Source organism: Manacus vitellinus, unplaced genomic scaffold (genome assembly GCF_001715985.3).
Source record: "Manacus vitellinus isolate BGI_N305 unplaced genomic scaffold, ASM171598v3 scaffold_29_pilon, whole genome shotgun sequence".
Taxonomy (NCBI): domain Eukaryota; kingdom Metazoa; phylum Chordata; class Aves; order Passeriformes; family Pipridae; genus Manacus; species Manacus vitellinus.
In genome coordinates this window covers 9,096,400-9,113,205 of record NW_021940207.1, presented here as the reverse complement: position 1 = coordinate 9,113,205, position 16,806 = coordinate 9,096,400, and the positions used below count along the sequence as shown (strand labels likewise).

The following is a 16,806-nucleotide window of genomic DNA, read 5'->3' as shown; positions in this document are numbered from 1 at the left end:
TGAAGTACAACAGTTAAAGTCATGAAGATTAAAAACACCTTGGCTGGAAAGGATCTCTTGAGATCATATGGTCCAACCACCTGCTGAAAGTAGAACCTCAGATCACATTAGAGATCTCTCATTCTGAGAAGTGACAACTGCCAACCACAATGACTGAACACACACACACAGCTCCAAAAGCACTCCTGCCCCTTCAGGTCCTCAACAGCACAACCCAGTAACCTGGACTAGGATGAGGAAGGAAAATGGGCACATAAGATACAAATTCCAAAGGAGTCCAGTCTCTGGAGATACTATAGATTAAGGACTAGCTCACATGTCCTTTTTTACACTGAGTAAATATGACAACACATATGCTGTTAATGCAGAGATTTTTCCAAATTGCCAACAAAAAAGAAAAAAGCTGCAGCACAATATTCCTCCTAGATTAATTTAGGAAGAGTTCTTTTTAATTCAGCTACTCTACAATCATTCTTGTGGAAGCATTTCTTAACCATTTCAAAAATACCCCACATACTAAAGAAAGGAACAGATACTGCAGAAAACTTCTCAAATACCAGGAGGCCATAAATACACTCAAGCTACAGACTCAAAAGGAAAAAAAAAAAAAAAATCAGTAAAGAAACTGGAGTTACTCTCTGTTCCACTGACTTTACAACAAACAGCCATCAGAAGATTGTGGCAGCCTCTGGGCCCTGCTGCATTAGGAAGTCACCTTGCCCTTATCCAGTCTATAAAGAGCTTAGATCTTGCCCAGCCTTCCAGCCAAGAGAGTGGAAATGCCAAAGGTCACCTTCATAGAATCAGTAAAACAGGTTGCTTCAAACCTGAAAGGATGTAAGCATCAGGTTTAGAGTCTCCAAACTGTATCTATGTTTATATGTCTGTAATGACATATAGACAAAGATTGGGAAGAGAAAGCTTGGCATGAAAGAGAAAGGGGAAGAGCCAAAAATATCTTCATTTGTGATCTCACGGTTGGAAGGAGGGGGAACTATCCTGCTAACTGAAAGTTCAAATATTCATTACCTGAAATTGCAGATTTACAAGTTCCCACAGGAGATAAGAACACTGAAAACACCTCTGAAACGATGCAAACACTATTTGCTAGAGGAATGGCCAGGTTGTTAGGACTGTGTGATCAACAGGTCATACATGCCATAATCCCAAGGCAGAAAAGCAGCATCCTTACCTACTGACTTCTCTCTGGGGAAAGGACTGGAAGATACCTGTGCAAAAGACACCATGGTTTGAGAACGCAGTCTGAGGAAGTCAGAGGTCAAGTATTGTTTAAGGAAAGACCTAAATACATGCTACCACATGCTCCAGGTGTTGATAAAAACAGTTTTGTGACAGTGATTATGAGTTTTAGAAGATGAACGGTCTCCTCTGCTTCAAGCAGGTCAGCTGAATTTGAAGTCTGAGATTGCAGAGACCTTTCAGGGGATCTGGTATGGAAAAGCAAACTGGAGATGTCTTCAGTGACCCAGAAGAAGCTTAAAACCCTGTTCCATGAAGATTACCAAGAACTGACAGTCATCATTCCTTTAGCAACACAACAGCGAATTGGCCTAAATGCCACAGCCAGAACCTCAGTGAGTCCTTCTGGACTGTGGAAAAGTCAAACTGAAATAGCAAATGGGGCACTACTCAAAGTTAGGGAGCAGCACAGGTGCCACTGGCAGTCAAGTACAACCAACTTGTCAGCTCAAGAACCAAGAGAAGCCTATGGATTGTCTGGAGAGGAGGGGGAAAAAAAAAAAAAAGAAGCACTTGCAAAAGTTAAGACAGCAGAACATTCCCAGTTATCTGGATAGCTTAAAGGAACAAAAAAACCTGCTCATGTTCTATTCTGGAAATGGTTGCACAGGATACACAGGCAGGCTCAGGTGTCTCAGGTCTGATTGTAAAACTGGTGTTCCCAGTTCATGGTACACAGGAATCCACAGCTTCATTTCATCACTGAAGAAAAAAAAAAAAAATCACCATATTCATGCACTGGGAAATTGGACCAGGAGTAAATCTTAACTGAGTTCTTGCAAGCTGGCTAAGGGGGAGACCTAACACTAAGACAGTGAAAGCCTTTATCTCCTATAATCATTTCTTCTGGAAGACCAGAAGGTACTGCAGTTTGAGGAGAAAAAGCAAAGGAGTTGCATGGAACAAATATAATGCTCTCTTGAGGGCATCCCTCTTCAGTTCTGCCACCTCATTGCTTTGTTTCTCTTATGTTCATCAAGTACATAAATACTACAATTTGTGTCACTCTTTGGACTGCACTTTGGTTCACAAAACACCACAAGTGTCATTGAGATCTTTGATCCTCATCCAAATGAGAAGTTAGGAAAAATAGAAAGCATTTCATTTGTTCTCTTGCTTCTCTGTAGTTTTGCATTGTGTATTTAAAGTGTTGTCAACAGCAACTATTCCTCTTGGGTTTGACTATATCAGTAATGGAGTCAATTATAAAAATAATCTCTTAGAACATTTATTCATGACTTTTTTCAAAGAATTTGCCCTTGTTAAAATTTCAAATAATTAAGTTGTTTTTCTCCAAATAAGCCACGTTTGTTACCCTTCCACGTCACCATCTGTAACATGTCCCAACTAATTCACTGTAAGTTTTCCCCCAGTCTATGGTTTGACTTGAATTCATTAATGAAGGAAGATTCAGAATGCTCTCTCGGTGGCAGAGGGCCAGGACTCAACACTTCAGGAAAATATTTTCACGTTTACAACACCTGTAGTTTCTCAACCTGAATTGAGTGTTCTATTTCATGTTAGTTTTTTAGTCAGCTACACATTAAGTTCTGTTGCATAATTCAGTCAACTCTGCAACAGTTAATTTTTTTCTATGCACAAATATAAAGATCATCAAAAGCATAAGAACCCAGAAACTTCTGAATCAATCCATATTCAGTAAAAGACCAGTCTGATCAGGATAGCTGCAAGTCAACCAGAGACAGCTCAGCTTCAGCAGCAGCCCAGAGGTATTCAAGCCATGTCAGGAACACAAATGATTGTCCCACCACATGGAGAACACACAAACACAGCAAGTGTTCCCTGCAAAATAATGAACCAGGTTTCATCTCTCTGTTGACAGGTCTTTTTCGTTTTAGCACAGCAATGGGAAAGGAAGGAAAAGTGAGGAACAAATGCACATTCTAAGTTTGTTCTGCTGTACACTCGTGTCACAGAGCGAAATTTCTCTGCCAAATCAGATTCTACATCAAGAGCTTGACTTCACCTCTACAGGAACTTTAAAACTACTTTTACTTACTAACAGGCTGCGAGACAGCAACATTTACACTTTGAGAGCCTCAATATGCAATTCTGCTACCTGGTGCTCAAGCAGGTGTGGTTCCAGTTTGTTAGCACCAATGGAAATACCAGTTCTTTTCCTTTTTAAAATTAAACAAAAGCATATCTCTCCAATGAAAAAGAATATATTTTCCAGCAGCCCAATTCTGACCAAAACTCTGCTGTTTGTACCCAGAGTGAATTGATGTGAATTCATTTCTTGCAGACTCTCAATAAAAACCATCACAAGCAATAAAAGTAAAATCTTATCTGACCTTCACTTTCAGCTTATCCATCCTCCTTGTTTAGTAGAAGCCAGAAGTCAGTATCTGTATGGTGGCTTAACCTTTCACTAACATTATAAAAAAACCACACTGCCTGGCAAGAATGAAGGAGAAGATTCTCTTCAGAAGACAGGAATGAATTTGAATGAGGAGCTTTCACCTTCTGTGAGACGTGAATTAAAGCCCAGAAACCTTCATGAAGAACAGATTAGTGACACTGCCAGAGGAGAAGAAAACTACAAGGCAGGTGGTCAAGCTAAGACCAAGTAAACAGCTACAGCAAAGTTGGGACAGGGGGCATTTATTACCAGTGGAAGAAAAAAAAAAAATCAGCTGAATGATTAGTGCAAATTTCAGTTTAGAAGCTTGGTTTCATTACTGTCATGTAAGTAAACCAAGAAGTACCCAAAATCATCACTGACTTCCAATCTGCCCTGCCCAGCACTTAATACCCAGCTGCCTTCGAGCTGCATAGCTCTATTTACTTCAACATTATGAGCCTGAATGCAGAACCTCCTGCTAAAACACCAAACCTCTTCTGTATTCTAATGCCATAGACCAGATGGTGCCTTATTTGCAGTTTGCCATTCACCTGCATCTGGCACACACAGCCCTTAAGCAAAACCAAGTGCAATAGCACAAGACAAATACTGATATGGTACAAAGCCATGTCCTACCTGCAGAGCCTGTTAGACAATACAAGCCCCAAGCTGCAGCATGGCAGGTTGCCTGAGCCCTGCCAAGTTCCTAATCAACTTTTGCCAAGCTGTCTTAAATTACAGAGAGACCTAGTGAGCTCAGTGGCTAGTAAAACATAGTTTGGTCACCCACAGTCTAAATTAACACAAGATGATCTCTGCAATCTTCTACACAACTAGAAGGAGGGAGTCAAACAAAACAAAAAGCAAAACTTTAATTAGCCCCTAAACTGAAGGAATTCAGGGACCAGATCTCACAGAAATTAGGGCTGGAAGAAGAAACAAAAAACAGTTGACTTGTACATGCAGATTAGAGAAGTGCACCACAGATAAAGCCAAGATTACAGGTCTAAGAGCATTATGTAGATCTACCTTGAAAACAAGGTAAAGAGGGAGGAGACTGGGTCTTCATTTTGATCATATCCAGCTTCAGCTTTAAACTGGTCTACACACAGAAATATCAAAAGTTGAGAAGCCTGTTCGCTCACACTAGCATGTCTTAAGGAGAAACACTTTAAAAATAAAAACAATTTCAAAAAAATAATTTATGTTTCCAAGGGTAGGTGGAAGGGTGAGTACTCATCTGTTCTCTGTTCACCTAGAACATGTCTCAGGTTTTGGCATCTTCAAAATATAATTTAGACAAGTTTTAGACAAATCAGGAGGCTTTCTGGAGTTTTCCTTGGGTTTTTTTACTCACTGACACTTAGCACTGACTCAGGCTGATGTCTCCTGAGGCCTCCTTTCCTGCACTGTCTTAAGCAGGTTTTGCCATCCTGCCAAACAAAGACTTCTCTATCCAAATGCTACACAAAAACGTCATAGGCCCAATGCATACCGAGATTCCTGCGCCACATGATACAATCTGGAAAATGGTGTAATTGTAGTTGTTGAGGAAGAAACCCAATTAAAACAGGTTAAGTTTCCGGCTTCCTCAGCACTGGATCTGCATATGGATCTTTAGCTCTCACAAGAATACTGCAAAAACAAACAAAGGGATTGAAACACATTTATGTTTTCTAAACCTGGCAGTGCTCAAAGCAGTGGAATCTTGGAATTCTGTGCCACGGAAGCTTTTCCTCCATCAAAAAAAAGGTATGCATTTACATTAGACCTTACAGTGATGTAATTGAGAGCAAGCTCCAATACACATACCAAATCACTGACACAGGCACAATTAAAGACATTTACCTTGTATGAAATCATGAAATGAACTACCTATCAAACAGCTATACAGAGAAACAGAAGTTCTGTGTAAAGACGAACAAAAGGAAGGCACATCCCAAGAAACACCTGTTAAATGCTAAGGATTAAGCTGTCTTTAAGTTGATCCTATCATTGACAGGATCATGACTTTACAGTGCTCAGAGCTATTCTTTCATGTTAACTACACAGAACAACATACAATATTAGTTTTCATGACTGTATTTTAGGGAGGTTCAAGCTTTCACAGTCATGGGAAAAGCTGTCAAAAGGCAGAGCTTTATAAAAGAATTAAACAACTTTATGGCACACTTTATTGACAAGTGTCTACTCCACTCCACACATACACACCTTTCCAGCACTCAATAAATAAAACAAGTTTGTGGGAACAAGGCACTGCACATGGAAATTACAGAGTATGGGAAAGGCAAATGAGTATCTCAAGAACCTGAATACAGAAGGTTAAGATGCTGAACTTATATTAGAGCTCTTTCAAGTGCTTTCTAGCAGGATGCCAGACTTAGTCTTAATTTCAAGCTAGACAAGAACTCACCATCACTGAATCTTGATACAGACAAAAAAAGTCTGCTACAAATTCCTCTCTTCCTTCACGTAAGTGCAAGTACCACCAGGCTGTTTTTCTGCTTTACCTCAGCAATGATTTTTACCTCATCTTTCCCAGGCTGCCCACACACTTTCCTTGCACAAGCAACAAAGGTAACTACGCCCATATGCTACAGTTCACTAGATTAACAAGACACTAATGAGGTATTTTTCCTAGGGTCATAGCACGGCCAGGTTCATCAAAGCCTGAATTCCTTGTGAACAGTCAATCCCCCAAGAGATGCTGCCTAAATCTCTTCAATGTCTTCTGTTATCTTCAGCTAAACTGCTGCTCTGATGTACTGTAAGGATTCACAGTGATATAGAATACACATGAGAAGAACACAGTTTCTCCACAGCTCCAACACATTTGGAATAAGCAGAGCTGTAAGCTTTCTATAGCTTGAGCCAAATGATTATTTAAGAAGTAGATATTACAATAGCTGATTTGATAAGCCTTTGCTCTTGCAATTTGCTGTGACCCAATCAGAATACTCAAGAGTTGTCTCCAATACAGGTGACCTTTCATCCTACACTAATGTTTAACTATGCCTTACAAGTAAACCTACAACCTACTGCCCCCAAACAACACATCAATTCTGGTCTTGTCTGGGATTGAAAGAGAATATGGCAAGAAAGAGAGGAAAGGAAGACAGTGTTTCTCCCAAATACATCAATGACAGAACACGTTGGAGCAAAGCCATGCATCCATCTTGCTACACTCCTGAAAGACATTTTTGCAAACATGGAAATAATCCCATACTGTTAATATGACACTGAATTGGAAGCAAAGTTCACTTAACGCCTATGCGAGATTTCTTGTCTTTCTGGTTTATTTTTGTGGGTTGTTTTTTTTTTCCTTTAAAAAATATCCACAAGACACTCCAGAACTACTCCCCATCATACTCTTTACTATTTATTATAAGCCATTTAATAAAATGCACTAGTAAGGAAGACAAACAAAAGGATATCTAACTGGAGAGAGCACCATCACAGTGCAAGGCAGAATAATTCTCTTTACAGCATTTGAGTAAGAAACACACAGAGAATGGAGAGACTTCAAGGAAAGATAAAAGAAAGAATATGAAGTAGACAGGCTCGTAGAGGGGAAAATACCTGTAGGCCCAGAAGTGAGCAGTTTCTTCCTTCCTGCCCCTCAGCACAGTATGTTATCATAGCAAACATAAAATGTAGGTATTTCATAAAGGCTGCAGCCTCTCTTAGTCCTATATCTGCTTTGTTAATTAAAGATATTCCGCTAGGAACATGCACATCCCCATCCAACACATGATTAATGCACAAAGAAATGTTCTACTAATACCAGTATCTTTACTACCTCTAATTCCCCATGTCAAGTCTTGAAGTATCTTTTCTCACATAAACTATTTCCTGGCACCTCCAACTCCCAATAGCTACTAAAGTTGCCAGATTAATTGCACTAACTTTGGCTCTTTTTTCTAAGCTTTTCAAATTTTATTTGTATGTTTAATTTGTATTTAAAGGTCCTCCTGGCAGAACAATTTTGGGACACAGAAACTGTGTACCGCAATCTAAAAACAGCCTGATCTGTGCAACACAGACTTCTTCCACAGAACTGAAAGTTGATGAGAAACCAAACTTGCAGTTACCTTCTAAGAAATAGTTTCAACTATTTTCTATTAAATGTCTATTTTAACAAGTTAGAAAGTGGAGGGCATAAAGCATCTAACATTGAATTTCGAATCAGCAGTCTGGTGTTGTTTTTTTCATATATCAAGGACAGCATATGCCATAGGCATATTACTAACATGGCAATATTTATTACATTAAACAGCTGCATGATAACAGCCTGAAAGTTTCAGGCACTTTTTTAATTTTTAAGAAAAACACTTCAAATGTTGTACTGCAATCTGTGCTTTATAATGGATACTTTTTTAATAAAATGACAGCATAAACATTTTTATATACTCAAGTATGACAGACATTCTGAGTCAAACACGCCTGTACTTTTTTTAACTCCTAAGCTTAGTAGTGATTACACTTCCTTATAATTTTCATTCAAGGTTTAACTTACTACTGAAGTTACAGCAGAGACAAAGGAGAGAAAACAAGCAGGCCAGACTTGAAGGCATTAAGAGCTCTCAGTCTGCACTGTGCAGTTTCTCAGCTGAGCTCCACTGTATCTTCCAAAGAGTACCAGGTACTGATGGAAGCCAAAAACCCAACTACACTTCCTGGGAGACATCCTAGTGAGTGTGGTCATCCAGATAAATTAGGAAGTTAATTCCTCTAATCCAAACCTACGTGAAAGTCCTGTGTACTAAGCAGAAGGCAGTCTCTAACTATTACATATATTTATCCAAATAAATATCCAAGCATGTCATCATTTCAAACCCTTTCCCTTACACAAATAGCTCAGAGGGTACAGGGACAGAGTACAATCATTAGCATCATTCCTACGCCTGTGCAGACCATCTTCATGTTAAAAATCAGCACGTGAAACTTAAGGATTTGGTCCAATATACAGACTGCATCAGTACAAGTTGATACAGACAATTTAAAACCTGCTACTTTGATCTATCACAAGTTGTCACAAGTAAAACTTTTCAAATTCTGCTGAAGCAACCTGAAATTACAGCAGCTTCTCCTCCCTGTCCCACCACAAACACTACTCCAGTCTATGCAAGCACAAAGAACAAAGCAGCTTAGATGATAGCCATCACAAATTTGTATTTTCGAGTTCTTCCACCTCAAAGCTGGGCCACCAACCCTCCCAACAATGCAGCAAACACACACCAAGAGCAGATGCAACTCTAGTTTGTTGCAATAACCTAGAATACTATTAAGCAGTAACAAACTATCTTGATTTTGGACATATCTAAGTTAAACTCAGATGTTTAAATCACTATATTCTACAATAGGTTAAGTTTCTGCTTCTGGCTGCCACAGGTCTGGGCTTGCACCAGTCACTTCCTGCTTTTGATACTGACAACAGAGAGCCCAAACCCCTCCGAAGGAGCTTTTCAACAAGTCAGGTAACACACAGAAAGCAAAGATAGGGACTTACAAGCCCCAACTCAGCAATGTCTCACACGAGCTACGTGAGAATCAGAAGAAATACAGCAATTTGCATCTCCTCCACTTGTCACACCCAGTGATCTCCCAGCAGCACTTGTGAGTCCATGGGCACAAAACTCTGGGTCCTTGAATTCCCTGCCTCAGTTTTTCAAGGCTTAGGCATGGCAGGTTAACATGTTCAGAATGCCCTCCCTTAAGGGACACAAACAGAGATCCCCATGGGAGCAGCTAACTTTCATGGTACAGCTGTAATATTTATTACAATGGAGCCTGAGTCAGTGGTATGAAAACTTACACATACTTTTGCACCTTAATTTTTCTCCTCCTGTTAGCCTTCAGCTGGCATTTTAAGCTCTCCAATCTAAAGTGATACAAAAATACAATAAGGAAGAATTATCCCTTCACTTTAAAAAACAAACAAATAAAAACAAATCACTACTTAAAAAGACATACCCTTAGTGTTGACAGGATTTCCAGGAGTATTTCTCTCCTTTCCTAAGAAAGTAAGCCTGCTTTTTTTCAGGTACTTTTCCCAGGACAGCCTTCCTTCCCTATGTCAGTAATGCCATGCAAAGGCATTTGTTTACTCTCTGAAGGTATGTAGAGACACTGTCACTGAAGTAGAGTTTAGCAGAGCACAAGCACTCTTTGATGAGGACCACAGCTTCCACCCCACCAGTTTCAAAGCTGTGTTACAGCAAACACACTGGAGCAAGAATATTTTTGGCTAAAGTACAGTTATGTCTGATCGATGGAAGGATTTAAAATATTCACAGCTACTCTGAATGTTCAAAGGCTCAACATTGAGAAAAACAGCTGAAAATGAGTGTCTCTGTAAGCCATGGGTGCTTAAACATTTGTAACACTTGAAGGCAGGCAGTAATGTTTAACTTGTAATGATATTAAATCTTGAAATCCTAGTTCAGTAATAACATCAGTAGTCTCCAGAAGCAAAAGATTTTTTTTTTTTGACAGCAGAACTCAGGACACTTGCTGCTATTTCCAGGCTCACAGAAGAGAGGTCATTCATTATTTTATTTCAATTTTGTTAAACCCAAAACTATTTAAACAACCAACTGCTTTTAAGTAACATCCAAATAGAATGCATTATTTATGAGTTTAACAGAAAGTATTTGTAATGATGGAAGACTATTACATATAGAAGGAAACTATGAAATAAGATGAAATCTTTATTATTGTTACAGCCTTGCTTATTTCCACTTAACTCCCCAGGTGATATGATTATCTAAACAGATCTGTTCCCTGAAAACTACCCTTTTCTTCCAAACTAGCAAAACTTTCAAGTTCCCTTTCCTCTCCTCTGTCCCTCCTCCAGAATAGTAAGCGTGCATCAAAAGTTTGGAACAGTAATTATTCTCATGAGACACTACCAATGCTATGAAGTAATAATACCAATCAATATGGAGATGCTGTGCTTCAGAACTGAACCCAAAAAGTGTTGCTATAAGCCAAGCCCGTGTCAGTTGACAAAAGCATTAGTGACTGCATGTTCCAGTTCCTCCCAGAGTGGTACTGGAGGGGAATGGAAGAGGTGAAGTGTGGAAGAGGCACCAAGGCTTAGGTATATACACCATTACAGAGTAACCAAGAATTCTCAGTGCTTTTGCAAAAAAAAGTGGTTATCTGGAGTACTCTATCCCATCCCAGCTGGCCTTGGTCAAGAGACATGAACTCCAATCAAAAAACAGAAGAGTGCTCTTAGAGGAGTTAACTAATAAAGCCTGTATTATTTAGCCTGGCAACAAGGTTATAAATGTTTTAAGTGCCAAGGGTAAAACAACAACAGAAGAAAATAACTTAGAAAGAGAGGAGTGTATTGATACAGTTAGCAGGCAAAGAGTTATGAGAAACCTTCGGGCTGGAAATTAGATGACCCTAAATTTTGAGAAATGACATGCTGAAAGAATATCCCAGGAGGAAAGAAGAATTAAAAAAGCAAGTATAAAAACACAACCAATGCATGCACTTAAATCTAACTCTCAGCCATCTAAAAAGCAGCTAAGTGATAGATCAACAACATTAGCATTAGATCATTTTGACATTACAAGATCTCTTATTAAGCTCCTGGAGAGTCTTCATTGTCCTTACAGACAACTGACAAATAACAAGTTCTGTTGTTCTTCAAGGCAGAGAGATGTTGCTCAGGACTGAGACATTTGGGCAGAAAAATCTCTTTAAAGGCTCAGTTCCTAGAAAAAGCTTGTTCCCCCACTTTGATCTTTTTGCTAAGGAAGTAACTGGAACACCATTCTTGTCATCACAACACCCGTTCTTTCTCAGAAGGTACAAATAGTCAGAGAAGACCCTGCAAAGAAGCAAACCTATATTATCTGCAAAGTTTTTCTTGTCCTTCTTGTCCCATGGGACCTACCACTGAAACTCTGCTATGACTGAGGAAAGAAAACTTGTTCCCACACCTTCTCCTGGGAAGGAGAAGGGGAGGCAGAAGACAGCCCTCCACAAAGCAATTTATTGCAGTAAGCAGCAAGTTCTAGGATTTAAAAATAAAAAACCACAAACCATATACCAGACTTTTGGACAGGGTTAGTCTGTGCAGAGGTTGTTTATCCAGCTTGATCCTTCAATTGCTGTGTCACTCTGTGCCCATATGTTCAGGTTTGATATCTGCCACATGTGTGGGGCGGGGGGGGCAGGGGGGAGGAATATGCCAGAGTTAATATATTCTGGAAACCAAACCAACTCCTTGATTTGCTGCACAGAGCTCCATGTAGAACCAGCAGACAAAAACACAGGAATGCTATCAAAGTGCACCAGAGAAATTCTGTCATTGAGTTACTAACGTTCAAGACAATTGATATTTCAGAAAGGGTTACAGAACAGAGCAAGTCAAAATATTATTTGAACTCTGCTATTAGATCAATTAGTAATATCACCTGCTCTCTGGTTTTGATTTGCCATCATACTGATCTGACTTTCCAAATAGAATGATATCATTTTGGTGAAGGAAAACAATATTGCAAATCTGAAAGTCTAAGGAAGAAATCATTTCTTAGTTGAAAGGGAACAGCTCTTTGATTAAAACACACTACTCAATTTTGTGATGCAGAGTAATCTACTTGGCTTACTTCTGATTAAGTTTTTAACATGCTCCAACACCACTAAAATGCAAATAAAATTAATTGCATAAATAGTACAGGTGAGATCTAATGGGGTTTCCAGTAATTTCAAGTGGATGTGAAACTGTAACAACAAAAGAGATCCCACAAACAAGCAACAATCAGACTGCTGAGAACAGGCTGAGGGAGTTGACAAAGTGTTTCTGTGACACTACAGGTGTTACCAGCAGGAATCATAGTTAGCATTTAAGTATGAGATCTCAATCTGAAAGAACCTCACATTTCGCTCAAATAAAATACATAAAGCAAAGAGTTTTAAAAACTAGATAATACAACTACATTGTTTATCCACTGACCTGTTACTAATAGGAATCTGCTTTATTTAAGTTACAAGAACAGTTTTAACAGCTTTTGGCTAACTCTGTGACAGATGAAAAAGCCTGAAGGACCCAGGGAGCAACTTTATTCCAAGCAACTCTGGAAGCCATAAAGTACAGCAACAAGTGTGTCCACTGCATTGTATTTTGGAAGTGACACATTGAGATTACTTTGCCTGTCACTTCAGTGGAGTCTCACAGGTGACTTTACTTTTAAGTGTACTCTCAAAAATTAACATCACTACACCTCTATTTACCCCAAGTTTCTAAATATACAGTTCTCAGGTTCTAGCTCACTTCAGTTCTTCTGCATACAGCACAGTAAAGTTGGAATCTTCAGTGCCCACTCTGTTCCAACTCCAGTTCTCTTTAGACAGCATGTAGAGAACTCCTAAGCTATTAAAAAAAAAAGCATGACCACAGTGTTTGAGTATTTCAACATTAATAGAAGACATATAAGAGGTACCATTCCTTCACATACTAAATTTCACAAAATTCATCTTTCCTCTTCGGTTACTCTGAAGAGAGCTCAGTTTCCACTCACTCCATGAAGCATTTAAATATGCAGACTGAGGTGTGCAACAGCATTTCTCTTAAAATGCTTCTTCCAAATCCAAAAAATGCTGATGAAAGTTCTGAGGGGGCTGTCAAGAGTCCAGGATAAAACACTGCTATGCTCAGTTGCAAGTCTACAAATATGCAGCAGAACTGTATCAACTAAAAGCTGCCATACAAGAAATTTGAAGAACGCATATTTGTTATCTTATTTTTGGCAAAGAAATATATTTGTTCTTCTGCCAGGCTTCTTGTAACTCAGAAAGGGAATGAAACTAACTTCTTTTATCCACAATCTTATGATATAATGTAGTTCTTAATTTTTGTTAGTATTTTATAGTAGAAAGTTATCTGGTATATACAAGAGGCAGGATACTACCACAATAAGGCATGGCAGCACACACTGTCATTACATAAATATGAAAAATATTATGGAATAGACTGCAGAAGATCTCTAAAGCATAACTTTTAACACTGGGAATCTTGGCTTAAAGTTTTAGATCTCTAAAGCACAACTTTTAACACCGGGAATCCTGGCTTAAAGTTTGCCAAAGTTATGCAGCTTCCATCACTTCCATTAAACGAGATTCAGCTGAAATTGTGTTTTTTCCAGTTATTTAATTTAAAGATCTGAAACCTACCTACCTATCTAGGCATGGTTCTTCTCAGGTGCTGTTCACTCTGGCTTATTCATATAGTTCCACTATGCCTGCGTGTCCTTGTTCAAGTGAGCCATTTCCCACCTTCCCCTCACCCCAATACACTGGATGAGTCCATCAAGCCATCACGACTGAAACAACTGCAAAGCTCAAAACAAGTGAAGTTTTAAGGAGAGGTTACAGTTCCCAGTCAGTAACTTGATTACTAACGAAGTATATCCTCAAAATAAAGAGGAAGAAAACTCTCACTCTCTAAGGAAGGCAGAATTCCAATTTAATATTCAGCATACAGCCAGTTAATATGCACCTTCAGTTACTTTCTTCATTAGTTCTCTTTAAATGCACAGCCACATCTCACCTGTGATCAGAAGATTCAGTTACCTTGCACACACTTTCCAGGACAGGACATTCTCTATACTGAATAAGCTAATTACATAAGGGATTTGACACATCTTAACACATAAGGGATTTAACCACATCTTACAATATCACCCTGTCCAAAAACACACATCTACCACATATTCCACAAAGGAGTATGATGTAAAGACAGCTTCTCCTCACTAACTGCAGGAGTTAAAGTATGCAACTAATAATTATACCAGTATCAAGGACATTTAATTTGAGTCCCTTGAGAGGTGGGAGGGATGCAGTTGTGTGCTTTTTCTTTTCTTTAGGACTGGGGGAAGGCAGGCAAGGGGGATGTTGAAGTCCACCATCACTAGTGTTACCATGGATTGTTTCCATCTTTCCCATTTTGGTGCCTCAACTCATTTATGTTGCTCCTGCTCCTACAAAAAACCCCATGCTTTCAGCTCAGAAGATACTACATAGGAGTGTATTTTTTATTGCCATGTTTATTTACCTGTACTTCTACTTTTACATCTAAGCAGTCTTGGACTAGAGGAGAGGTACAGAAGAGACTTCAAGTACATAAAAGCCTACAGTACCGAGATAATTTCTCCCACCCAGAGTCGATAAGACAAACCATAACAAGCTCAAAGTAAGGTAAGTAAGACAGAAGTCAGACATGGAGAAAGATGAGGGAAAACAAAACAGCATACTTGCTTTCTAAAACAAAGATAGCTTAAGACTAGATCTTGGGGCACAAGTTTGTCACAGACTTATTTTTCCTAATAGTTTTACCTTTAAGAGCTACTCCTGAAAAATCAAAGTAAAAAATTACAGTTACTGCTCTGCACTAATAACAATTGATATCAGCCATGCTTCAAACAGCCAGCCACAAATCTAAAGGAGGTGCACTTTGCTGGTATTGAGTCTAATGCCTATCTCAGGACTAGACAGCCTTCTGAAAGTTTAACACCTTTGTTCTCAAAAAACATATGTACACCAAAAAATAACAGGTTTGTATTCTTTCATTTCCATCTTTACAAAAGTCTAGCAAATATTTGCCCTTCTTTACAATAAGTGTATGTATTTGGATGTCACACACTAGAACGGAAGTTGTCAGTAACAAGTTGCTCTGACATAAAATACACCCTGCCTTTCAGATCTTAAAACACCCTTCTTGTTCAACAAGTACCAGGGACCTCAGCTTCCATTTTGAAACACCAAATTGCTCCCTACAACTCAAGGTTCACATTCCAGAGGATGACTCAGACCCTTTCATACCTTTTATGAAGGTCAGATCTTTGCAGTTCAGTACGTGCACTTCATTGTGGACACTATCAAAGCAAACCATTCAGAAAACACTGAGAAAATGGGATTTCCCCCTGCTCCATGAGCCAGCACTGTATTATCACACAACTGCAGAATCCTTCTAGTTTCTTCTCCACACATACCTTTGTAGGTTTGTTGGGATTTTCCCTTTCTCACTCAAGAAAATGGAGTTCTTTTTATCAGTTGTGATCAATGACAAACTTTATTCAAGGGTAGATAAAGTTAAACGGGAGAAGGGCCAAGTAACTTTCAAAGTCCTTTCCAAACTGGCTTACTACAGGAATCTTGACAAGAGAAGTTTTTCTGGAGCAAATGAGGACAACTATGGCTTGAACACCATTGTTGATGCATGACAACTGCATCTTCAATATAAAGACCAGTATCAGATCACCATGATTAATTTTTTTATTATACACCTAACTCCTCCATTTTTCCTACATAAAAGCCTTCACTCCCAGAGTTGTCTCTCTACTGCTCTTACATGGCAGTTCCCTGCCATATTTGCACTGAGCACACTCATGAGTCAAGTAAGACTGGCAACAGTCAGTACATTGCAAGAGGAGCCTTATTATAGACAGTGAGAGCAAACAGATTGGTTCTGAGTGCTCCAACCTCGGCTGCCAGACAGAACTGAAGGAGAACATGACTGCATATTTACACAGTCAGATTCTACCAACTTGATGGCAGGATTAGGAGGACAATTGCTCCTCAAAACTAAACTCCGAAAAAAAGCAACCATTGCTGGTATCTGAAAGCAGGCAGTGGAGAAGCCAGTTGACTTAGCCCTGCCTGTCACACAGACTGTACACTTGACATGTAGCTAGAATGTCTTCATTTATGGAAGACTGATTAACTTTAAAGCACAAATTCAGCATTTTGTTAAAAAAAAAAAAAAAGACATCCTGAAACAAGCAGCTACGTACAGGCATTTTTGTCATTACTGATCACCAGTGTGAAGTCTGAAAATAGTTTTGCTCCTCGAAAGGCACTTCATTTCATGTAAATTGGAAAAAAATGCATCAGGAGGAAAAAAAAGAGTTAATGTGGCTTTGTTTTGCTGTTATCAACCTCATACCCCAAGTTAAAAGTGAGCTATGAAAGCACTCGGGAAGAGGTTCCTTCATATACTGCCATAAATCTGTTATGATACTATATATAGATTAAAATATTATGAGCAAATTCAAAGTAAGTATTACTTCTTCAGAAAAATAAACCCACTGCCCCAAAAGTAATCTGCTACTCTTAAAAAAAAAAAAGCCAAAACAACAGGGATGTACTCCTATCTTCAGAGTCAG

General features: G+C 39.0%; 1 protein-coding gene across 3 annotated transcripts in view; it reads right to left on the bottom strand.

The window, feature by feature from the left end:
• Positions 1 to 11,743, bottom strand: part of TRIP12 (thyroid hormone receptor interactor 12) — a 71,973-nt gene extending 60,230 nt beyond the window's left edge. For 2 of the 3 annotated variants that reach the window (XM_018074897.2, XM_018074901.2), the window contains exon 1: positions 11,687 to 11,743. The gene's annotated coding sequence lies outside the window, so the exon portion shown is untranslated. The remainder of the gene's footprint in view (positions 1 to 11,686) is intronic. The other variant, XM_018074900.2, reaches the window with a different exon arrangement.
• Between the last annotated feature and the right edge of the window lie 5,063 nt (positions 11,744 to 16,806).